This window comes from Rhinatrema bivittatum, chromosome 14 (assembly GCF_901001135.1).
Source record: "Rhinatrema bivittatum chromosome 14, aRhiBiv1.1, whole genome shotgun sequence".
NCBI lineage: Eukaryota > Metazoa > Chordata > Amphibia > Gymnophiona > Rhinatrematidae > Rhinatrema > Rhinatrema bivittatum.
The window spans coordinates 48,826,013-48,851,720 of NC_042628.1; the positions used below are offsets into that span (position 1 = coordinate 48,826,013).

The 25,708-nt window shown below is 46.9% G+C and overlaps 1 protein-coding gene across 2 annotated transcripts in view; it reads left to right on the top strand.

Moving 5' to 3' along the window:
* The first annotated feature begins 4,897 nt into the window (after positions 1-4,897).
* FAM234A (family with sequence similarity 234 member A) overlaps positions 4,898-25,708 on the top strand; it is a 155,007-nt gene continuing 134,196 nt past the window's right edge. Inside the window, exon 1 of one of the 2 annotated variants that reach the window (XM_029576783.1) lies at positions 4,898-5,251. The gene's annotated coding sequence lies outside the window, so the exon portion shown is untranslated. The remainder of the gene's footprint in view (positions 5,252-25,708) is intronic. The other variant, XM_029576782.1, reaches the window with a different exon arrangement.

Consider the following 25,708-nt stretch of genomic DNA (forward strand, 5'->3'; position numbering starts at 1 on the left):
AAGTCGATGAAAACGAAAAAATATATTATTCCACAAATGGCAGGGATGGCAACTATTATACATAAGCAGTGTATTTCTATCTGTTGGTTTTTTAAAAATAGATGTAGAGAAGTGACCATCGATAAAAGAAACTGAGGTCCAAAAAGAAAACATTGTGCGGATGAATATTACATGAATTAAGCCAGTCTAAGAACATTAATTTCTGTTCCCTTCCAAATGAGAAAGGTGTCATCAATGTATCTTAGCCACAGCATAATAAATGGCCAAAAGACAGAGGGATTTAAAGAAATTTAGTTTCAAAGTCCGTGACATAAAGGCAGGCAATGTTGGGGGGGCTATGGTAGCCCCCCCTTGGCTGTGCCTTTAATCTGTTGGTATATAGTTTTATGAAATGAAAACAAATTCTGGGTTAGAGCAATGCATGTTAAAGCTACCAGAAAGGGTATTAAAGGGGGTGTGATGTCTATGCAGGATGTAAGAGCTGATTGAACAATGGTATTGCTTCTTTTTGTAAAATGTTTGTGTATGATTCAATATCCATAGTGACCAACACTATCTGGGAAATGATATCAGGTAATCAATCAGAAAGATGAAGTGGGCCAAGTCACATAAGAATTTGTCATACTGGGTAAGACCAAGGGTCCATCAAGCCTAGCATCCTGTTTCCAACAGTGGCTAAACCAGGCTACAAGTACCTGGCAAGTCGCCAAACACTAAGTAGATCCTATGCGATTGATGCCAGTAATAGCAGAGGCTATTCCCTAAGTCAACTTGATTAATAGCAGTTAATGGACTTCTCTCTCTTTTTTTTTTTTTTTTAATTCTTTATTGATTTTTAAACATGACAATGTGAAATAAAGTTTACATCAATGTATCAGCAAACTTAAATTCCCATTAAACAGTTATAAAGAAACAGAAAAGTCTGAGATACATAAATGGAACAAAATCTATTGATCATGTTACAATATACGGAGAACTATTGCAGCTTACTAAATTATTCACTTGGTTGGGTAGGTGTTGCTGGCAATTTCTTTAAACTCTCCAAATAGTTTTTCATTTGTTCAAACATAGAAACATAGAAATGACGGCAGAAGAAGACCAAATGGCCCATCCAGTCTGCCCAGCAAGCTTCACACACTTTTTTCACTCATACTTATCTGTTTCTCTTAGCTCTTGGTTCTATTTCCTTTCCACCCCCACCATTAATGTAGAAAGCAGTGATGGAGCTGCATACAAGTGAATATCTAGCTGATAAGTTAGGGGTAGTAGGGGTAGTAACCGCCGCAATAAGCAAGCTACACCCATGCTTATTTGTTTTACTCAGACTATGTTATACAGCCCTTATTGGTTGTTTATCTTCTCCCCTGCCGTTGAAGCAGGGAGCTATGCTGGATATGCTTGAGGTATCAATTTATTCTTCTCCCATGCTGTTGAAGCAGAGAGCCATGTTGGATATGCATCGAAAGTGAAGTATCAGGCACATTTGGTTTGGGGTAGTAACCGCCGTAACAAGCCAGCTACTCCCCGCTTTGTGAGTGTGAACCCTTTTTTCTTCTCCCCTGCCGTTGAAGCAGGGAGCTATGCTGGATATGCGTGAAGTATCAGTTTTTTCTTCTCTTGATATTGCATTAAACATTTACACTGGTATCTGATGTTAACCTGTGCCCCCATCTTTCTAGCTTCTTGACTTAATCTAACAAAAAGTTTTCTACGAACTTGTGTGTCCTTTACAATGTCCAGATATATCTGTAATTTTTGGCCAAGAAACATTTTATTTCAATTTTTCAAAAAAGTTCTTAAGACCAAGTCTCTATCTGATGGAAAATTAAATGAGACTAAGAATGTACCTCATTGTTCAATTTGTTCTTCCGAGGGAGTTTCTAAATAAGCCGTTAAATCTAAGAATGAACTTCTCTTCTAAGAACTTATCCAAACCGTTTTTAAACCCAGCTACACTAACTTAACTGCACTAACCACATCCTCTGGCAACAAATTCCAGAGTTTAATTGTGCATTGACTGAAAAAGAATTTTCTCTGATTAGTTGTAAATATGCAACTTGCTAACTTCATGGAGTGCCCCCTAGTCCTTCTATTATCTGAAAGAGTAAATAACCAATTCACATTTACCCGTTCTAGACCTTTCATGATTTTAAAGATGAACATATGGTTTTGCTAAAGGGACCAGAGTTCTTAAAAACAGGTCAACAAACCGGGATAAAACTTCTAATAATGAACCTATACCAGATACAACTGCACGTACCAGGGGATTAATTAAAGATTTGTGGACTTTCGGGAGAATATAGAAAACAGGCATACAAGGAGAGGGTTCAATCAGAAAATGTGCCTCCCGTGATAAGGTGAGCATCAGATGCCTGTCTCACCAGTTCAGAAATCTGCACACTCAGTCTGCTAGTGGGATCTTCAGTGTGTGGCAAGTAATAAGAGCGGACAGCTAATTTCCAATGCACTTCAGAGGGATACTTTGACAAGTCCATCAAAACAATTCTTTTACCTTTGTCTGCTGGTTTGATTATAATAGAGGAATCAGAGTGGAGAGATTTTATAGCCAAACAGTTGTTTCTAGTAAAGTTTTGAAATAGCCATTTTTTCTTATTCTCAAAAAGATGCAAATCAAAAAGAACAAGTCTCTCAAAGGATGCCAGTAGTGGGTCTACCAGGTCAGGTTAGACCCACAATGATTTTTGATGAATCTGTGAACCTTCAGGGGTGGAAGGCCTGGTGGCAAAAAAGAGCTTAATATTTAGGTTTCTCAGAAAGCATTGAAAAAAGAGATGGGTTTCAAAGGGGTCATAGTATGGGAAGGGGATGAAGGACAGACCCTTTTCAAGGACAACAACTTCTGATGTTTTCAAAGTTTTTGAAGAAAGATTAATGACTAAAGAAGAGGGAATGGTTATAACCATGGATCCTTCTGGATGTGATGCTATGATTTGGTTAGACATAGAGCCCTTGTAGGGCTCTGAGGATGGTTGCAGCCACATGGATGTGGTTGGTGTGGTAAGAGATGTTCTGAGCATCGGTCCAAAAAAAGTAGGCATGTTGAAAGTAGATGAAACAAAGGAAGATTAAGTGAATTGTGGATTCTCCGGAGGCTTCGTCTGAAGAGGCAAAAGTGACCTTTTTCTTGGGAGGCTTGGGATTGGACAGCCATGGGTAGATATTTCCTTGTGTATAGTCCTGTTCATCACAGATAATTTTTTTTATATTTAAAAGATTTTAGTTCTTGTTGTAACTTTAGATTGTTGCTGAAATCAGTGAGTTGTGAAGAAAAGTCATCGGCATTGATTTGATGCTGCAGAGAATCAATTTATGCTGTGACCTGTTCCTGAAGAGCAGATGATCATCAAATCAAAACTGCACTTATTTAGAATCTGGTTCCACCAGTTCAAAAAGTGTGGGTCGTCTATATCCATTTTGGATTCTTTAAGGATCCATAAGCCACATGATAGAATTTCTGTTTTGGGGGTAAGTTGTTCTAATCCTTTATATATTCTCTTTCCATTTTCTACACATTCTGTGCTTAATATTCCTTCTCTGTGATTTTTCAGATTTCATACCGACTTACCATTTTCTTTTTCTCTCTCTCGAGTATTTTACTTTCTGCAGGTGTTTGTCTTTTTTTTTCGAACGCCTTTTTGCATTATCCTATATCATTTGATACTTCTCTTACATTTTTAAATGTCTGGAACCACTGAAAATATATTTTTCTAATATAAGCTGTCTTCTATACAATTTGACAATGTAAACACTTCACTTTATACATATTTGTTTATGAAGGACTTTATGTATATATTGTTCTTCCTGTTTTGTTTCCTGTGTATTTGAATATATTTATGTATATATTTGTTTATATATATATATACTTGTGTATTTCCAGTTATTGATGTCCTTTTGTTATCAACTTGACTTTTTGTTTTTAAAAAAGTTTCCATTTTGGCTAGGTGCCCTCCCGATGCAGTTTTTTTGAAACATGGCCCATGGCGGGAGACTGTGAAATTATTGACATGAATATTTTTGGCTGGATGCTGATAGCTTGAATGTTTCGCTTGCTTAGAATACAAATAAAACTTTGAACTGTTTGGACACTAGTTGAACTTTCCATGTCCTTCCTTTCCTTATTGGTTTCTCATTTTTGATGGTTGGACCTTCGCCTATTACCTTATTTGCTAAAACTAAAAGGTGACATAAGAGCAACTAACTGTCTTGATACGAAAATAAATTGAGAAGAAGAAAAAAAGGCTACTATCTTTTTCTAAAGAAGTAGCTGAAAAGGTAAGGAAAAAAGGGTTGGCGTTCATAAATAACGAGATCAAAGAAAAAAAGGAAGGCAGGTGACTGTCTAGAAAAGCTAATAGAAGAAAAAATAGCAAATATGGTAAACCAGGGAGCTTACTTTTTTTTTTTTTTAAGATCGGTTAATGATAGAAGGAAGCACAAAAATAGCTTTGTGAGACCCAAAAGTGACAGGGAGGAATAGATAGAGGCTGATGAGCAGCAGCACTACAGCAAACTACACAAATAGGATTGGAAGTGAGGTAAACATTTTTTTAAGGAGCTAGCCAACCTAAATGTAGATAAAGCCATGGGGTTAGATGGAAATACAGCCGTGGGTATTGAGGAAAGTTAGAGAAGTTCTTATAGCTCCCTTGGCTGAGCATTTCAAGGCTTCTAGAGAGTCAGGTGCCATTAGCTTTGGTAAACAGGTCGATGTGTTTCCTCTTTACAAAAGTGGAAGTAAGAAGGAGGCTGAGAACTACAGCCCCTATCATCTGACGCTTGAAGGCGCAGGAATCACATAAAGCCCAGGTTCCCTTAACAGTCCTAATTCTGAAGACAAAGTTCAGGCGGGAGCACCGAGGCATGCTGGGATTTGTCGCGCGATTACCGAGGACTGCCGGGAGGTGGTTCGGGGAAGTTCTCACTAGAAGAAGGCTGGGGCGCCCGAACCCCGAAACGAAAAAGGGAGTCGGTAACAGACCCAGTCCGAGGCTCACAGCTCAGGGAATCCGCACCCAATTCTGAGCTCGCTTCCCTGAGGACCGTTTGAAGCAGGCTTCGCCACAGCGCGGATGGTGCCGGGACCTGTAGTTCGGCTGTTAAAGTTGCGTTATCTCGTGCGCATGCTCCGTGGTTTCCAACCGAGGGAGGAGGAATTGGAGGAGTAGTGTGAGTGAGAACGACGGAGAGAGTGGCAGGCGCTGAGGAGAGTCTAGTAGGTGATATATAGCAGGTGAGTTCAGGGAGTCAGGGGTGGAGGAAAACAGAAGGTGAATCTCGGGGATGGAGGGTTTGAAAGGACAAAGAGTGACTATGGGATAGTTTAGAGGGAGGCGGCGGTGGTGTCGGATCTATTTAGAGAGTGAGGGGGATAGGGTCCTCTGGGGAGTTGGAAATACAGAGGGTGATTCTGGGGAAGGGGATGAAAGTCTGAGGAGGAGTTGAGGGTGAAGAGGTTGAACTTCAAACCCCTTTTTAACATTTTTCAATTGACTGCTGTGCTAACAGTAAATAATGGCAGATAAAAGACCTGCTCCATGCAGGTTACCCTTCCCCCCCCCCCTTCAGAAAGTTAACATATGTTACCCCAGTGCTTTATTTCAGTCCTCCATATGCTGAGTTATATATGAAAAATGCATCGCATACACACAAGGTGTTTCTTTAATTCTAAAATTAGCCGTCCATAACCAGTACAGCCCCATTTGAAGAAGGGACCTACAAAACCCTGAGAACATATAACATTCTTGTATTCTTATGGTTCAGAAGATGTTAATTGTCCTCTTATATCGTAAAACTGTGTGACTTGTTTTTAAAGCTAGCAATTTTATATGGGGCAATAAAATAAATCAAGATAATTCTCAGTGGCCCTGCTGACAGAGCAAGAGTCAACAGGATATAAACGCAGACCTGGGTATGCCATAGTATAAGTAAAGACCAGATTTAATAATTTATAAATGTAATAATTTTGCTGACATTTATCATCTGGACCAACAGTTCCCAGGTCATTCCTTAAAAAATAAGGAAGTGCCAAAGGCTCAAAGTTTTAGAGTGATAAAAAGCTTTATATATTATCCCTGGACACTAGATTATAACAGAGTTCTGTGTTGTAGTTTATAGAACTGATTTCATATGGACCTATATTCAGGATGACCCAAGGAGAGAATATTTTTATTTTATAAAATAAGCCATAATGAAACCAGATTTAATTTATGTAAATTGGCATGTATAGAATTCATCAAGATAACTAATGAAGGGAAGAAATGTTTTCTGGATCTAATGGAAAAAAGTGATCATGTTGGGACGGTAAACCATATACATGGCATAATAATTCTTTAGTGTTTTAATAGGTATGTTTTAATATAATTTTCATTGTTAATACCTTTTATATTATAGTTTACCATGTTTAAGGTATCTACAGCGTTCATGACATTAAGCAGACATTACTTTTCAAACCTATAACCAATATCCTATAGAGAAATGTAAACAATGTTCAAGATTGGTTTAATATTATATAAACTAACATCAAAAGTGGAGTTGAAGTGGGATTTTAAGAGACAGAAATTGGAGCTATTTTGATTGACACTAGTAGCCGGGTACATTTATATCCTGTTTCTTAATGAGAGCCAAAAGGCTTTTATGTGAGTCGTTGTTTTTTTTTTTGTCACCAAGCTGTGCTTTGTCCAAAATGACTTTGTATCATGAGGTAAAGTCACATTTTCTGTAAAAGCCTGTAAACCACCAGTTTTTCTATTGAAACAGATGACATACAAAATTCTTAGGTGGGGACATTTGTTTTAGAAAAGAAATAAGTGCCTCTGATCTGTGAGGGTAAATAAAATGTGTGTGAAGGCAATGTTTAGTAGAAAATATGGGATGATGTGTTTTTAAAAAAAAAAAAAAAAAAAAGGAAATTAATTATAGAAAGAGAGTTCAATTGGAAAAGGTGAATATAATAAAGTAAAATCGTTTAGACTAGTGGTTCTCAACCTTTTTTCTATTAGGACTCATCTGAGAGACGATGCTCACATGTGTGACACACTGAACACATGACTATCATGGGACTGAATATAAGCATATGCTCTGCATCCACAGAAGTTCCCCGCTACCTAACAATGGGTGTAGAGCAGAACTAAGGCATTTCTCTGTACAACTTGCCATACAAAAAAGATATTCTGATTCTGGTATGTCTTAACAACCACATCACAAACTCCCTCTACCACCAGGTGCATTGTAAAATAATATAAACAAATCCCACTTTGTACATGTCTGTCAAACCTGCCATACCTCAGCAGCACTAACTCCAAGAAATGAAACAGCAATAGCCCTACCCATGAAAAGGCAGCAATTCGCCACCAGTGCAATATAATATTGAACATAGGAAATTGCCATGCTGGGTCAGACCAAGGGTCCATCAAGCCCAGCAACCTGTTTCCAACAGAGGCCAAACCAGGCCACAAGAATGTGGCAATTACCCAAACACCAAGAAGATCCCATACTACTGATGCAATTAATAGCAGTGGCTATTCGGATTAACGAAAGAAGGCTTTCGTTAATCCGAGCTTGACTGTTATTTACTATGTGTGTTTTGTAATAATTTTAAATCGTTCTCACCTTTTCTATAATCTCTTACAAGTTAGCCCTGTTATTTGCCCTGTTATTTGTAACCTCTTGTTCGATGTAATTTCCAACTTTGGTTCTATGTAAACCGACGTGATATGTACCAGTACATGAACATCGGTATATAAAAGCCTTTAAATAAATAAGTAAACTTGATTAATAGCAGTTAATGGACTTCTCCAAGAACTTATCCAAACCTTTTTTGACCCCAGCTACACTAACTGCACTAACCACATCCTCTGGCAACAAATTCCAGAGCTTAATTGTACATTGAGTGAGAGAGAATTTTCTCCGATTAGTCTTAAATGTGCTACTTGCTAACTTCATGGAATGCCCCTTAGGCCTTCTATTCCCTGTATGTACCAGGATCAGTCCAGACGGTCGGTTATGTCCCCCGTCCCGCAGATGGAGTCAGAACAAAAACTCTGGGGGGAGGTCCTATATAACCTCACCTCCCTTAGCTCCCTCTTCAGTATCTTCTGACTCCAGCAGATGTGAGCAGGGGACGGTTCGTCCCCAGCACAGGGATTTAGCTTGCTAGGTCTCTTGTTGTTCTGGAGGGATCAAGTTAAAAAAAAAAAAAAAAAAGGAAGTTGCTGAGGGAGCAGGGGGAGTTTGTGGACAGGCTTGTCGTCTTCTTCCTGTCTCCCTTCTTTCTGCCCTTCCCTTGTGTGGGGGTAAGTGTGTTCTTTTTTGTTGAATTTCCTTTTTTAGGTAATTTTGTTGTTGGACATAAAAAACTCCCCGGTTCTGGGAGTTTTGTGTCGGACCGTGGGGGCGCGCGGCTGGTGCTGATCCCCCCCCCTCCCCCACCGCGGCGGTTTATTGCCGGATGACCCGCGGCCCCGCGACGTAACATTCCCCGGGGCCACCCACCGCTGGGAGGACAGATTCCTCAGCGGCGTCGCTCAGGTCGGCGGGGCGGTTGGTTCGCGTGCACGGTCTGGCCGGCGGTGGGGGGTTTTTCCCGCCGATACTCGCCTGTTCCTGCCTCTTCCTGTGCCTGACGATGTCGAGGTCTATGGCTTGCTTCGAGTGCGGTCGGCAGGGGGGCCGACTATCGCAAGGGGGGCTCTGCACGACCTGTCTTCCCGCGGGGGAAGACAGGGATAGCCCGGGAGACGGCACAGGAGCTCGCGACGAGGACCGCGCGGCTTGCAAGCACCAGGCCCCGTTCCCGCTGAGCGCGGGAGCGGCGGCCATTTTGTTTGCAGAAGGCGAGGCTGGCGTTTCAGTTCGGGCCGCGGAGAGCCCGGTCCCGGCGTCAGCGCCCGTTCTCACGCCTAGTGGGGAGCAGGAACAGCATTTCCCGGGCGGGGAGGCCCCGGACCTTCCCAGTCCGGGGGTGCACGCGTTCTCTCCGGAGTTCGTGGTGCTGATGCATAGGGCCTTTCTTCAAAGCAGCAGTCTGCCCCTGAGCTTTCCTATGGGGCTTCCTTCTCCCACACTGGCGCGCACGGTTCTTCCCTGGGGGGGGGGATCCTTCCCACGGAACGGTGGCCATCCCTCCGAGGAGCAGCTGGGACCTGGCTGGGGACACACGAGGAGCGCACTCGGGACCAGCGACGGACCTCCTACAGGATCCAACAGGGGATGACCCCACCTTGACAGCTCAGATGGAAGGGGACAATCCGAGGGTCCTTCGCATTTTCCAGGCGGATGAGCTGGATGAGCTTATCCCTCATATTTTACAGGAGATGGACATCGATGCCCCTCCGGATCCGGTCGCTCCTGATCCCAAGGTATGGAAGGGGGATCCCCTCCTCGCGGGTCTTCGTCCCATGGCTAAGGGCTTCCCCACTTGCCCTACTTTTTTGCAGTTGATCTCCTGGGAGTGGGATGCGCCGGAGGCTTCTCTCAGGGTCAGTAGGGCAATGGAGAAGCTCTATCCCCTTCCGGTAGATTTCCTTGAGCTTTTGAAGGTCCCGGCCGTGGATTCGGTGGTTTCGGCGGTCACGAAACGAACCACCATCCCGGTTAAGGGTGGTACGCGCTGAAAGACCTACAGGACAGGAAATTGGAGCTGTACCTTAAGAGGATCTTTGAGGTCTCGGCGCTTGGGCTGCGAGCCGCTATCTGTACTTCCCTGGCTCAGCGAGCGGGTCTATGGTGGGTGCAGCAGCTCCTCACATCACAGGACTTACCTACGACTGAGGCTCAGCAGGCGGACAGGCTGGAGGCCGTGATAGCCTATGGAGCGGACACCCTGTATGACCTCAGGGTTCTGGCGCAGTCCATGGTAGCGGCGGTCTTGGCAAGGCGACTGCTGTGGCTGCGCAACTGGTCTGCGGACGCCTCTTCTAAGACCCGTCTGGGGTAGCTTCTATTCAAGGGTAAATTCCTCTTCGGGGAAGATCTGGATCAAATCATTAAGTCCCTCAATGAGAATGCGGTGTACAAGCTCCCAGAGGATAGGCCTCGGTCTACGAGATCGTTCAGTTTCTCCAGGAACCGATCTCGCAACCAGCGCCGATCCAGGCCTGCGTGGCAACAGCAGCCACCTAGGACTCCGTCCTCATGCTCTCATTCCTGGAACCGGTTCTTTCGAGGGCGCAGGCCCGGAAAGGAGGGCCAAGGATCAAGCACCCCTGCGAAGACTGCGCAATGATGCCAGGCCGACCCACGAGTCGACTTCTCGGGTAGGGGGTCGACTTCCTCTTTTCTTCGAAGAGTGGGTCCGAATAACGTCGGATCAGTGGGTCTTGGATACCCTAAAACACGGCTACGTATTGGATTTTGTTCACGCGCCCAGGGACAGGTTTCTTTTCTCTCCTTGCGGGTCCGCCCACAAGAAGGGAGCCGTTCGGCAGACACTCGACCGCCTCCTATCCCTCGGGGCGATAGTGCCAGTTTCCGCAGCCGAGCTGGGCCGGGGACATTATTCCATCTACTTCGTGGTACCCAAGAAGGAAGGTACATTCCGACCCATCCTGGATCTCAAGACCCTCAACCGGTCTCTCAGAGTGCCCCATTTTCGCATGGAAACACTTCGCTCGGTCCTGGCGGCGGTTCGAGGGGAGTTCCTCGCTTCGCTGGATCTTACGGAGGCGTATCTTCATATCCCGATCCATCGGGATTATCAACGCTTTCTGCGCTTCAAGATTCTGGGACAACATTTCCAGTTCCGCGCTCTGCCTTTTGGTTTGGCAACGGCTCCACGCGTCTTTACGAAGATCATGGTGGTGGTAGCGGTGGCCCTGCGTTGGGAAGGGATTCTGGTGCATCCTTACCTGGACGACTGGCTCATCCGGGCAAAGTCGTGGGCCCAAGCCTTCCAGGCAGTGGATCGAGTAGTAGAACTGCTTCAGTCCTTGGGTTGGATCATCAACTTTGGCAAGAGCAGCCTGGACCCTTCTCAGACATTGACTTTTCTGGGCGCGCGGTTCGATACAAAGGAGGACAAGGTATTCTTGGGACCGGAGAGAATGAGGGCGCTGCGCGAGCTGATACTGCGTTTCATGGCTCTAACGACCCCAACGGCATGGGATTACCTGCAGGTTCTGGGGACCATGGCCTCCACGATCGACCTGGTGCCGTGGGCCTTTGCGCACCTCCGGCCCCTCCAGAAGGCGTTGCTGGTTTCGCGGGATTTTCAAGTGGTTCTGCCGCTTCCGGCACTTGCTCGCCTCAGCCTCCGCTGGTGGCTGCATCCTCGTCACTTGGCCCAGGGGGTGTCCCTGGAGGTTCCGGACTGGGTGGTGGTGACCACGGATGCCAGTCTCACTGGCTGGGGAGTGGTCTGTCGGGAGAACTCCATCCAGGGCAGGTGGACGGCGGAGCAGTCACGGTGGCCCATCAACCACTTGGAGACGAGAGCGGTTCGCTTGGCTTTGTGGGCCTTCCTACCTCTGGTGCGGCATCGGGCTGTCAGGATCCTCTCGGACAACGCGACCACGGTTTCCTACATCAATCGTCAGGGAGGCATGAGGAGTCAACATGTCTCGTGGGAGGTGGACAAGCTGATGCAGTGGGCGGAACTTCATCTCCTTTGCCTGGCAGCCTCTCACATCGCAGGCGTGGACAACGTTCAGGCGGACTTCCTCAGTCGACAGCACCTAGATCCCGGGGAGTGGGAGCTCTCTCGGGAAGCGATGCGATTGATTATTCGTCGGTGGGGGAGTCCCCACATGGATCTCATGGCCACGGCAGACAATACAAAGGCTCCTCGATTCTTCAGCCATTGGCGAGAACGCGACGCAGAATGGGTCGATGCGCTAGTCCTTCCGTGGCCCAGGCGGATCCTCTTGTATGTGTTTCCGCCTTGGCCCCTGGTGGGAAAAGTGATTCGTCTGATAGAAAACCATCAGGGACCGGTGATCTTGGTGGCCCCGGAGTGGCCCCGGCGCCCGTGGTTCGTGGACCTTCTCAACTTAGCGATGGAGGGGCCGTTACGTCTCTGTCATCTCCCGTGGTTGCTGCGACAGGGTCCCATATTTTTCGAGGAGGCCGATCGCTTTTGTCTTGCGGCTTGGCTTTTGAGAGGCGTAAGCTGAGGCGTCGTGTCTATCAGGAGGCGGTGATTTCGACGCTGCTTCGGGTTCGAAAGACATCCACTTCCGTCACGTATGTGCGCGTTTGGAAGGTTTTTGAGACGTGGTGCGGGTCTCACGCTATTCATCCGACCCACGCCTCGGTGCCTCAGGTCCTTGCCTTCCTACAGGATGGGCTGGACTTGGGGCTCGCATATAATTCCATCAGGGTACAGGTGGCGGCTTTGGGAGCTTTCCTACACAAGGGGGATGAGTCCTTGCTGTTCTCCCACCCGGATATCTTGCGTTTCCTCAAAGGAGTAAGGCACCTGAGGCCACCCACCAAGCCACCTTGTCCTTCTTGGAATCTCAACCTGGTGCTCCGAGCTCTCAGTGGGCCTCCTTTCGAGCCCCTTCGTGCTGCCACCCTCAAGGATCTCACTTTTAAGACTCTGTTTCTGGTGGCGATCAGTTCGGCGCGCCATATTTCTGAGCTCCAAGCGTTGTCCTGTCGAGATCCTTACCTGCGGTTCACGGAAGGGGGGGGGGGTGTTTCGTTGCGTACGGTACCCTCGTTTCTACCTAAGGTTGTGTCTGCCTTTCATCTCAACCAGTCGGTGGAGCTTCCTTTTCAGCCGCGGACTCCAGAGAGCTTCGTAATTTGGATGTCAAGCGATGTTTGATGCGGTACTTAGAGTTCACTAATGAGTTCCGGGTGTCGGATCACCTTTTTGTGCTCTGGTCGGGGCCTAAGAGGGGTCATATGGCTTCCAAGGCCACGCTTGCCAGATGGTTGAAAGGGGCGATTGCCTCCACCTATCTCGGCGTTGGCCGGTCTCCGCCGCTGGGGGTTAAGGCACACTCCCTTAGATCCCAGGCGACGTCCTGGGCGGAGAGCACGTCAGTATCTATGCAAGAGATATGCAGAGCGGCGACTTGGAAGTCCCTCCATACTTTCGCAAGGCACTATCGCTTGGATGTAAGGGCTCCAGTTTTTGGATCCTTCGGTGATAGGGTCATTCGAGCAGGGCTGTCTTCGGCCCACCCAGAGTAGGGAAGCTTTGGTACATCCCACTGTCTGGACTGATCCTGGTACGTACAGGGAAAAGAAAATTATTCCTTACCTGCTAATTTTCGTTCCTGTAGTACCATGGATCAGTCCAGACACCCTCCCTGTTTGTTTGTTGGGGGTTGTGTGGTTATGCCTCTGCTCGACTGTACTTCTGCTACTCTCCTGAGATCCCTGGGGCTCCAGGGTCTGTCTTGTTTCACAGTTCTGTTTGTGCAGGTTTCCCTTGGGGGTTAGTGTTTTCGCCAGTTTTAACTTCGTTTAATATGGCCTTTTGGGCATTGGAGGAGCTTGATCCCTCCGTTTTCCTTTCTTCTGGGCTTTGTTAGTCTGATTACTGAAGAGGGAGCTAAGGGAGGTGAGGTTATATAGGACCTCCCCCCAGAGTTTTTGTTCTGACTTCATCTGCTGGACAGGGGACATAACCCACCGTCTGGACTGATCCAAGGTACTACAGGAACGAAAATTAGCAGGTAAGGAATAATTTTCTTTTATCCGAAAGTGTAAATAACCGCTTCACATCTACTTGTTCAAGACCTCTCATGATCTTAAAGACCTCTATCATATCCCCCCTCAGCCGTCTCTTCTCCAAGCTGAACAGCCCTAACCTCCCTAGCCTTTCCTCATAGGGAAGCTGTTCCTTCTCACAGGACAAGCAGGATGGTAGTCCTCACATATGAGTGACATCATCAGGATGGAGCCCAATCACAGAACACTTTTGTCAAAGTTTCTAGAACTTTGACTGGTACCTACTGGGCATGCCCAGCATGACACTAATCCTGTATCCAGCAGGGGTCCCCTTTCAGTCTTCTTCTTTCCGCACAGTAGTAGCCACGCAGGTTAAGGAGCTCTCTAGAGATTCCTGACAGGAATTTTCCTCACGGAAACTTCTTTCAGAATTTAAAAAAATTTCTACCCCATAGGGGCCCCCTACCGATAACAGTACTCTGCGGTCGAAAGGTAAGGTTTTACCCTAGTTGTGGTCGATTCCCGTCGAGTTTTCCCTTCAGGGCCTACCGGCCATCGACCGCACCGCAGCTAAATGTTTGTCGAAGCCATGGCATCGGGTTTTTGTCGGTGCCCCGATTGTCCTCGGACAATGTCCATCACAGACCCGCATAGGGTTTGTGTATTATGTTTGGAGTCTGACCATGACATGAAAACTTGCACTAAATGTGCCCATATGATGCCGAAGGGCCGTAAAGCCTGCTCAAAGAAGATGGAGTTTCTCTTTCAGTCAAAACCCTCGACTCCATCGACCGCTTCAACTTCATCTGAGCCGAGGCCATCGACCTCTCGACAGCAGCGAGACACCGGTATGGCCCGACCGGCATTGACTACTCCAAAGGTGTCTATTTCTTTCTCATCGCCTCAGGAGAAGGACCGAGGGGAACACTGAGAAAAGCGTTGACACTATCATCGGAAGGCTCAGTCCGCTGATCCAGGCAGCCCTCTGCATCGGCCTCGATGGAGCCACCAATAAAGAAATCCCGTCCAGAGAAGGCCCCATCCTCCTCTGCAACTGGGTCACCGAGGTGTTCCCCACCTTAATTGGTGCAGGGAGCCGCGACTCCACTTTCACTGGTGGATCCTCCGGCTACGCCAGTGCTGCCTCCTACTCCGGAGCTGGGGTTCCACACCCCCAGGCTTCTGCGAGGAATTGGATTGGATGATCCAAGAGGCCATTGGTAAGGCACTTCAGGGCTTCCAACCTCCATCGGCACTAGTATCGATGCCATCCCCAGTCACTGACCCGATTCCCACGGCGCTCGCACCGCTGCTCGGCAGGCTGGATGCGTTGATCGGTGCTCTTCCACCGCTGGAACAGAGGACACCGGTATGTCCACTGCCTTCCACGCCGATACCTTTGTCATCAGAGGATGAAGAAACACAGGTATCTATACCACCGTCTGGGATCTTACCACTGACTCATCCATCGGTGCCTCCATCGATGCCGTCGGTGCCACCTCCTATGCTTTTGGTGCCTAGACCTGGTCCTTCGGGAATAGCACCACTACTCCCCTCTGGAGATCCTACGGGAGCTGGTGATCAACCTTATGATCCTTGGACTGGTGATTCCTCCCAGGATACAGATAATCTGCCATCAGAGCCCTCTCCCCCTGATGAGAGAAGACGTTCTCCTCCAGAGAATTTGTCTTTCTTTAATTTCATTAAAGAAATGTCTGAGACTATTCCATTTCAGCTTCAGACAGAAGAGGACACAAGATGCTGGAAGTTCTCCAGTTTCTTGATGCTCCTAAAGAAATCATGTCTATTCCTATTCATGAAATCCTCATTGATCTACTAAAGAGGAATTGGGAGCACCCAAATGTACGGTACCACCTGTCAACTGTAAGACAGATGCCACCTATCTTGTACAGGCAGCTCCTGGGTTTCAAAGATCACAACTGGATCATCACTCTGTGGTTGTAGAATCAGCCCAGAAAAAGGGAAAATGTTCCAAACCTCATTCCTCCAGGGAAGAAACAGAAATCCCTGGAAGCATTTGGCAGATGAGTCTTTCATGGATCAATGCTGATATCTCGTATTGCTTCCTACCAATTATACATAACCCAGAACATAAGAAATTGCCATGCTGGGTCAGACCAAGGGTTCATCAAGCCCAGCATCCTGTTTCCAGCAGAGGCCAAACCAGGCCACAAGAACCTGGCAATTACCCAAACACTAAGAAGATCCCATGCTACTGATGCAATTACTAGCTGTGGCTATTCCCTAAGTAAACTTGATTAATAGCAGTTAATGGATTTCTCTTCCAAGAACTTATCCAAACCTTTTTTTGAACCCAGCTACACTAACTGCACTAACCGCATCCTCTGGCAACAAATTCCAGAGCTTAAAAATGTGCTACTCTATTATTTGAAAGTGTAAATAATCGCTTCACATCTACTCGTTCAAGACCTCTCATGATCTTAAAGACCTCTATCATATCTCCCCTCAACCGTCTCTTCTCCAAGCTGAACAGCCCTAACCTCTTCAGTCTTTCCTCATAGGGGAGCTGTTCCATCCCCTTTATCATTTTGGTTGCCCTTCTCTGTACCTTCTCCATCGCAACTTTTTTTGAGATGCGGCAACCAGAATTGTACACAGTATTCAAGGTGTGGTCTCACCATTGAGCGATACAGAGGCATTATGACATTTTCTGTTTTATTAAGCATTCCCTTCCTAATAATTCCTAACATTCTGTTTGCTTTTTTGACTGCAGCAGCACACTGAGCCGACGATTTTAAAGTATTATCCACTATGATGCCTAGATCTTTTTCCTGGGTAGTAGCTCCTAAAAGGCCTGGATGCTGGCAAGCATGAGGTCCTCGCTGCGTATGACATCTTTGACACTGCCTCCAAGGTCTCCGCGTCGGGGTTTAGTGCTAGAAGGTGGGCCTGGCTGAAGTCCTCCGACTTAAGACCAGAGGTACAGGACAGATTGGCTGACCTACCCTGTGCTGGTGATAACCTCTTTGGGGACAAAATTCAGGAGACTGTGGTGCAGCTAAAGGACCCACACATCAAACTAAACAAAGAATCTGGTGTATCCATTAACATCAATATTGCTGTGGAACCACGCACAATTTTTATTGCGTTTGTAGGACCTCTGTGCTACATGGGTATGTAACATGTACAACCCATCTGTAGTTTACAGGTCCAAAATTACTTTATTTTACTTGAACCATACTCTTCCTTAGAGTTTTTTAGACAATTTTTAAAGTTATTTTTCTTTGTTTTATATAAAACTATTCAAAGACCCCACTAATCAAGGTATCATAGGAATACCGTACTATCAATGTATGTGAAAGCAACAGCTCTTCACTTCAAATACACATTCAGACCCAACTCTGACAGACCTTCCAGAACCTCTGGATATGAGGACAACTCCACCACATGTGGAAAAAAGAACATATTTGGGAGCATTGCTGCCAGCACGTAGGTAATCGACCCCCGAGACCATCTGGCTATACGAGCCGGGGAGTAATGCCAGCGATATAAGAGTTTATATCTATTCTCCATCAAGACAGCTGACATAGAAACCCGACCTAGATTACGAAAACATTCTTCCCATTGGCCCCTATCCCACGTGACCCCCAGGTCTGACTCCCAAGCTGTAATATGGGTTCCTTGAATACCATCTTGATCTATCAATAATTGATATATTTTTGAGAGATGCTTTTGAACTTTACCAGCCAAGATGCAGTACCCTTCAAAAAGAGAACGACCTTGCTGTAGATCTGTCTCCACTGCTTTGGTACTAATAAACAGGCCGATACAGTAAAAGTCGTGGGCGAGCATGACTTTTAAGGGGTAAAGCTAGCTAGTCGAAAACGTGCGTCCAAACGCGGGTTAACAGTGCGCTCCACCGGAGCCGCACTATACTGTATCGGCCTGAAAGTGTTTCAACTGGGCATAGGCTAAAAAATCAAACTTAGGGAGGCCATATTCCTGTCGTAAATGATCAAATGCTATTACTCCATTATGCCATAACTGCCCCAAACAAGTAAGCCCCAATTTCTCCCATCGAAGAAATACTGAATTTTAATCTCCCACCAGCAAAATCTCTCAAATGATGGATAGATGAAAGCAGCGAATATTGTTTGCTCCACACCAGTTTGCGTTTCTAACATCTCCATAAACGATAGGTTCATTGTAAAGGGGGTGGAAGGTCTTTGAGAGCCTGATTGGAGAGTCCCTCCGACCAAACCAGGGTGTGCAATGGGGTGTCCTCTATCAAGGGCTGTTCTGTTTCTACCCATTGCTTGGTGGAATTAGGATCATGGCATTCAATTACCGAATGGAATTGAACGGCCACATAATAGTGCATTAAAGACGGGAGACCCACTCCTCCCTCCCTTCTGCTGCTATATGACACCATCTTGGCTACCCGCTACATTTTCTTCAAAAGGGATTTCAACTCATGTTTTGGGAGGAGACAAGGTAAAACCTGAAAGAGATATCCCAGTCTGGGTAATATATTCATTTTAATGGTATTTATCCTACCAAATCAGGAAAGCTGAAGTCTGTCCCATTGGTTGAGGTCTCTCATGATACTTCGCATGAGGGGTTGGTAATTATTCGGAATTAGTGCCGCAATGTCAAGCCCTAAATTTACACCCAAGTAGTGAATGGGCCCCTGTACGTACCCGGATCAGTCCAGACTCCTGGGTTTTGCCCCCTCTCTAGCAGATGGAGAAAGAAGTTAAGGCAGAGTTTTGTTGCTAATCTAGGATGGTTCCACCTACAGTCTGGCAGTATTCTTCTGTCTCCAGCAGGTGGAGGAGGTGCAAAACCTTCAGTCTGTGGTTAGGGTCTAGCTTACAGCTAGGATAGAGTTAGGCAAAAGTTTAAAAAAAAGAAAAAAAAAGATAGGGACAGTTTCTTTTCAGGAGACAGACCGCATTGTGTTCCCGCAGGTCAGGGTCTCCTGTTTCCCAGGGGGTTGTGAGGTCCTGACAGGACCATCCCCCCTGGTTACAGAGGCAGCTGGTGTTGCGGGCTGAGGACCCATTTGCCAACACGCTCAGGTACTGGGGGTGATACTGGGGAGCCCGATTCACTCCCCCCCCCCCCCCCCCCCCCAGTAGGTTCAGGACCCAGAGGCTGCCGAACAGGTACATGTTTAAAAAAAAAAAAAAACGGCATTTTTTCTTGTTAGTGCGGCTTGATTCCCGTGGCCCTTCCGATCGTGGGGTGTGTGTGTGTTTTGGCACCGTTTTGCCGTGTTTTCGGGGGGGTAGTTTTATTTTGCTCCCATGCCACGTCGGGCCTGCGGCATGGCACGAGCACGCCTATCGTGGGACAGCCTATGCGCTGCGTATTTATTTATTTATAATTTTTATATACTGAAATTCCTGTATAAGATACAAATCAATCCGGTTTACATAGAACGGCAAATTGCCCTGGTCTTAAAAGCCCGACCAGGGCTTTTTACATGGAACAGTAAACAGTGAGTCTCCATAAGCTATACAAATAACGAGTTAAACAGTGAGTCTGAATATAACAAGTTGATGATAAATACAAATTAATAAATTAATAATTCAAATAAACAATGGTTTGCCAGATGGATTAACATGAAACAGAAGAACAGGGTGGAAGGGGGGGGGGGGAGCCGAAGAGGATAAAGATGAGGGCATAAAATGGATAGATTGCTGGATCGCATTCTCCGGGGGTGGAGGAAGAAGGGAGGTGCGGAAGGATGGCAAGGGGAGAAGGGGTTAGGAAACTTGAAATTAAGGAAGAAGATCGTGATAACCTAGTTACATTATGTGAATGGGAAAGCTTGCCTAAAGAGCCAGGTTTTTAGCTTTTTTTTAAACTCTGGTAGTCTAGGTTCGAGGCGTAGGTCTGGGGGGGGAGAGCATTCCACTGGTGAGGTCCTGCAGTTGAAAGTGCTCTCTTCCTTAATAATGTTTTTGCAGGAGGGGCAAATAGTGTGCCTTTGTAGGCGCTTCTGATGGGTCTAGAAGATGTATACGGTCGAAGTTGTGTCCTTAACGTGATGGGTGTGGTGTTGTGTATTGCTTTATGAATGATAGTGAGAGCTTTGAATAAGATCCTGTGTTTGATGGGTAGCCAGTGTACGTTGCGGAGAATGGGGGTGATATGATCTCTTTTATTGGTGTTTGTGAGGATTCTGGCGGTGGCGTTCTGCACCATCTGTAGAGGTTTGATACTATTGGTGGGGAGTCCGAGTAGGATAGAGTTGCAGTAGTCGAATTTTGATAAGATGATAGATTGTAAAACTAGACGGAAGTCGTTGAAGTGAAGTAGCAGTTTTAACTTTTTGAGGACTTGTAATTTGTAAAAGCAGTCTTTAGTGGTGATATTTATACATTTTTTAAAGTTTAGTTGGTTATCCAGCCATGTTCCTAGATCCCTGACGTCCGGGGCGAAATCAATGTTTAAGGTAGTGGATTGTGGGGAGCTTGATGAGTTGATACGTGAGTCGTGTGAAATAAGTAGCATCTCCGTTTTGTTGGAATTTAGAACCAGGTTAAGGCTGGAAAGTAGTTTAATTGGTTGTAGTCAGTCCTTCCAGTATGTGATGGTTTTTTGAAGAGACTCTGTGATTGGGATGAGAATCTGTATGTCATCCGCTTAAAGGTAATGGGTGAGCTTAAGATTTGAGAGAAGTTGGCAGAGGGGAAGGAGGTAGATGTTGAAGAGGGTGGGTGAGAGTGAGGAGCCTTGAGGTACACCTTGGTCTGACAGGACAGGCTGAGATTCCTTGTTGTTTGTTCTGACTTTGTAGGACCTGTTGCACAAGAAGGACTTAAACCAGCTGAGTGCAGTACCTTTGATGCCTATGTTTGCTAGTTGGTCTATGAGTAGTTTGTGATTTACCGTATCAAAAGCTGAGGATAGATCAAGAAGCACCAGAAGGTATGATTGTTTTTTCTCCAGGTTCAAGATGATGGTGTCCATGAGAGAAAGCAGAAGGGACTCAGTGTTTAGAGATTTCCGAAAACCGTACTGAGCAGGAGAGAGAATGTTGTGTTCTTCTAGGTATTCTGATAGTTGCTTGTTGACTGCTTTTTCCGTCAGTTTGGCAATCAGGGGAAGGTTTGCGATGGGCCAGAAATTAGCTGGGTCGGATGGTGAGGCGTTTGTTTTTTTTCAGTAGAGGTTTAAGAATTGCAAGTTTTAGCTGATTGAGTACTGTGCCTTGAGCTAAAGAGGTATTGATGATATCCGCAATGGGTTGTACGATGGTGTTTGGGATGGCGGTGAGCAGGTTTGTAGGTAGTGGGTCCGATGGATGGGAGGATGGTTTGATTTTCTTGAGGGTGTTTTCAATCTCCATGGCGGATGTAGGTTCGAAGGACTCTAAGCTGAAATTCTGATGAAGGTTGTGTTTCCGGGGGTGAGGGTGCCTCTGTGACCCCGAAGGGGGTTGTCCTCAGGGTCCAGACCGTTATGGGTGCTTTTGGGGAGCTGCTGGCTGCGATTCCTGGGCAGCGCAGGAACGGGCGCCATTTTAGGTCCCTCGAGGTCGGCGGCTGCGGGCGCCATTTTGCCTCCCTTGGGGCCGGTGTGTACAGCAGCGCAGGCAGCACCTGGGGAGGAGGACCTTCCTCAGAGTTTGTCCCCTCAGCGTGGGGTCTCTGAGGGGGACAGGCCTGCGAATAGTGGCAGGCATAATGCAGAAGATACTGCTGCAGGGGACACAGATGATACATCATCGGAGTCTTCATTTTCTTCCGATTTTTATCCTGCTTATGCATAAAGCTTTTAAAGCTCGCAAGGCGAGTAAGAAAAGGCCTCTCCTGGACTCCCAGCCCCAGCCTCCGAAGCGGGCTCAGGCTTTTCAGGACACGGGTTCCTTGTCTGACCAGCGGCCTAAGCCCTTAAGAACCCCGGTGGCTAACCCCGATTCTTCCTCAGACTTAGACCAAGATGACCAGGAGTTGCCTTCTCAGCCCCTGAGGGGGGTAAAGGGAGAGATCGAGCAACAGCAAGGCGGTCTGAGGGGGGTTCATGGGGCGGACGGGGATGATCCGAAGGTGGTCCGTCTTTTTTCGCAGAGATGAACTGGGACCCCTTATCCCTGCTATCTTGGGGGAGCTAGGAATCCAGCTTCCTCAGGAGGAGTCTCACCTAGGAGCTACGGACCCTGTGGTGTTGGGTCTACGGGGGCCTCCTTCGTCCTTCCCCTTCCATTTTTTCAGCCATGGATTTACTTTTTTAATGAGTGGGACACTCCGGACTTGGGCTTTAAGGTGGCGAAGGTGATGGATAAGCTCTATCCCCTACTCGAGGAGGCCTTGGAGCTCTTGAGGGTTCCTAAGGTGGATGCAGCCGTGGCTGTGGTCACGAAGACGACCACTATTCCGGTCACGCGTGGAACAGCCGTTAAGGACCTGCAGAATCGTAAGCTGGAAATTCAGCTTAAAAAGATTTTTGAAGTATCCGCCCTGGGGATCCGGGCAGCTATGTGTAGCAATTTTTTGTTGCGAGCAGGTCTGCGATGGGTGCAGCAGCTCCTTGCCAATGAGTCACTATCCCAAGAAGAAGCTCTACAGGCGGGACGCCTGGAGGCCGTCATTGCCTACAGTGTGGATGCTTTTTACGATTTGCTTCGTACATCAGCTAGGACCATGGTGTCGGCAGTGTCCGCACGACGTCTTTTGTGGTTATGCAACTGGGCTGCGGATGTATCTTCCAAGGCTCAACTAGGCTCCCTGCCATTTAAAGGTAAGCTGGTCTTCGGGAAGGAACTGGAGGACCTGGTCCAGTCCTTGGGCGAGAACAAGGTACATCGTCTGCCGGAAGATAAGCCGAAGTCGAGAGGAGTTTTTCCTTCCAGGTCTCGTTTTCGCAGAGGTCGGAGGGCCTGGACTTCTCGGGGATCAGTTTTCTTCCTTTCGTCACAACCGCCAGCAGGCAGCAGTCCTACACTCCGTCCTTTCGGGGGTGGCGTTTCAGTAGGCCTGGATCCGGCCAGGGCGCACCGGGTGGAAAAACCTTGCAATGATGGGCAGCCGGCTCATTCCTTGGTCCCAGTAGTGGGCGGCAGACTGACTCTGTTCTACGAGGAGTGGGCCAAAATCACGTTGGATCAGTGAGTCCTTTCTGTGATAAGACACGGTTACGCGTTAGATTTTGCACGCATGTCCCACCAGTGGTTCCTGGTCTCTCCCTGCAGTCAGACACCAAAGTGCAGAGCGGTACAAGAGACTCTACAGCAGCTTCTCGACCTCGGAGCCATCGTGCCGGTGCCATCGGAGGAGATTCGAAAGGGCCGGTACTCCATTTATTTCGTGGTACCCAAAAAAGAAGGAACCATTCTAGACCTCAAGCGGGTTAACAGATGCCTGCAGATTCCTCGCTTCCGTATGAAAACAGTAAGGTCCCTCATTGCATCGGTGCAATAGGGGGAATTTCTGGCATCTCTGGATCTCACCGAAGCCTATCTGCACATCGGCATCCGGGAAGATCATCAACGTTTTCTAAGGTTTTCCATCTTGGGATGCCACTATCCGTTCCAGGTCCTGCCGTTTGGACTAGCCACTGCACCCAGGACATTCACCAAGATCATGGTGGTGGTGGCGGCAGTGCAGCCCCGCAAGGAGGGGTATCTTGTACATCTGTACTTGGACGATTGGCTGATCAGAGCAAAGTTGGACTTGCGTTGCCAAGAAGCAATTGATCTTGTGCTGCAATTGTTACAAAGGGTCCACTGGCTCCCTCCCAGTCCTTGGAGTTTTTGGGGGCTCTGTTCGACACTCATAAGGGCACGGTATCCCTAACGGAGGAGTGTATGGTCAAGCTCCAAGGTCAGGTACAGGCCTTGCTAACCAAACACTTCCCAATAGTTTGCGATTACTTACAGGTGCTGGGGTCCATGACCTCAACTCTGGAATTGGTTCCTTGGTCTTTCGCTCATATGCGGCCCTTACAATCAGCGTTACTCTCCCACTGGAACCCGGTCTCGGAACAGTTTCATATTCATTTGCCTCTGACGGAATGCGCTCGCTCCAGCCTAGGCTGGTGGCTCAACCCAGACAACTTAAGACGGGGGGTGCCGTTGGTGATTCCGGATTGGACGGTGGTCACGAAAGATGCCAGCCTATATGGCTGGGGGGCAGCTTGTCAGCGGAAGTCGGTGCAGGGCATGTGGTCCTCAGAGGAGGGCCTGGTGGTCCATCAATCACCTGGAGACCAGAGTGGTGAGGTTGGCTCTGCAAGCGTTTCTTCTGATTCTCCGAGGCAAGTCGGTACCGGTTTTCTCCGACATTGCGACCACGGTAGTTTATATCAACCGTCAGGGAGGAACGAGGAGTCAACCCGGTCGCGTTGGAAGCTTGTATACTGATCACTTGGGCAGAATGGAACTTAATCAGCATAGCGGCCTCCCACATTGCTGGGGTAGAAAACATTCATGCGGACTTCCTCAGTTGACATTGTCTAGATCCTGGAGAATGGGAGCTCGCGGACGAAGCCTTTCATCTCATCTGTGCCCATTGGGGAACACCCTGCATAGATCTGATGGCGACCTTCAAGAACGCCAAGGTGCCACACTTCTTTGCCCGCCACAGAGAACCATGCGCAGAGGGTGTGGACGCCCTGGTTCTCCCCTGGCCAGTAGGTGTCCTGCTTTGTGTTCCCTCCTAGATTGCTCATAGGTCAGACTCTTCGCAGAATAGAATTACATTCGGCGGAGGTGATTCTAGTAGCTCCCGAGTGGCCGAGACGCCCATGGTTTGCAGATCTGGTCAATTTGACCATCGGCGGTCCCCTGAGGTTTCAGGCGCTACCAGACAGAAACTGTCCCAGATCAAACAGAATGAAGCCATTCAATTATTGTCTACTCTGCGGATATACACCCATCTTTCTTGAATTACAAGTGTCCATGCTACCTGAAAAGGTCATACAGATCGCATAATCAATTTGGATTACTCCCTTTGCAAATGAATCGCTGGCAATCTCAACCAGCAAAAACAATAGGAAATCAGTGTTGCTGGCAAAAACTACATCAGCAACTGGCAAAACCATGCTAAAGTTTTTGATGGTTCAAGACCCAATATCAAACCATTAAGTAGGGGGCAAAATTCAACTATTTCCATCAGTTTGGAACCAAATTTTTATTTTTTATTTATTTAGGGCTTTTTTTATACCGACATTCATGATACCAATCATATCATATCGGTTTACAAGAAACAATGGTGAAAAAAACATTAACATCAACATGAACAATAGGCGAAGGGAGAACAAGTGAACAAAAGTTACAATAAAACAGGGGTACATGAACTGGGAGGAGGAAGAGCCAGAGACATGGCTAACTCAGAGATAAATAGTATCTAGTCGTAATTCAGGATTATAATAAAACATATACTCAGGGACTGGATTATTTCAAATATATACATATCATATACTCAGGGCTGTAATAATATCAAATGTTCCTGACTAAATAGTGTCAGTTCATAAAACTCAGGACTAATTAATGTATAGTCAGAAGCCAAGTCAGGGATGTGGTACGTCGACTGGAAAACCATGGTGAGTTGTTATAGTTGTGGCGGTCATAGATCGGGGAAGGCTTGTAGAAATAGCCAAGTCTTGAGTTTCTTTCTGAAAGTCAGTATGCAAGGTTCTTGTCTAAGTTCTGAGGGCATGGAGTTCCAGATGGTTGGAGCCGCTGTCTAGAAGGCTCGAACTTTGGTGGATGAGAGATGTGTGGATTTGGCTGGGAGGGGGGGGGGTGTAGCGAGCCCTTGTATGCTTCTCTGATGGGTCTAGAAGAGAAGTGCAGCGTGAGTGGGTAGTATAAATCGATGGGTGTTCTGTTGTAAATGGTTTTATGGATGATGGTGAGACACTTGTGAAGAATTCTAAAGTTTACTGGGAGCCAATGCAGGTTTTTTAGGATGGGTGTAATGTGGTCTCTTCTGTTGGAGTTTGTTAAAATTCTAGCGGCCGAGTTTTGTAGCATCTGAAGTGGTTTGGTGGAAGAGGCGGGAAGGCCTAGCAGAATGGAATTGCAGTAGTCTAATTTTGAGAATATAATGGCTTGAAGTACCGATCTGAAGTC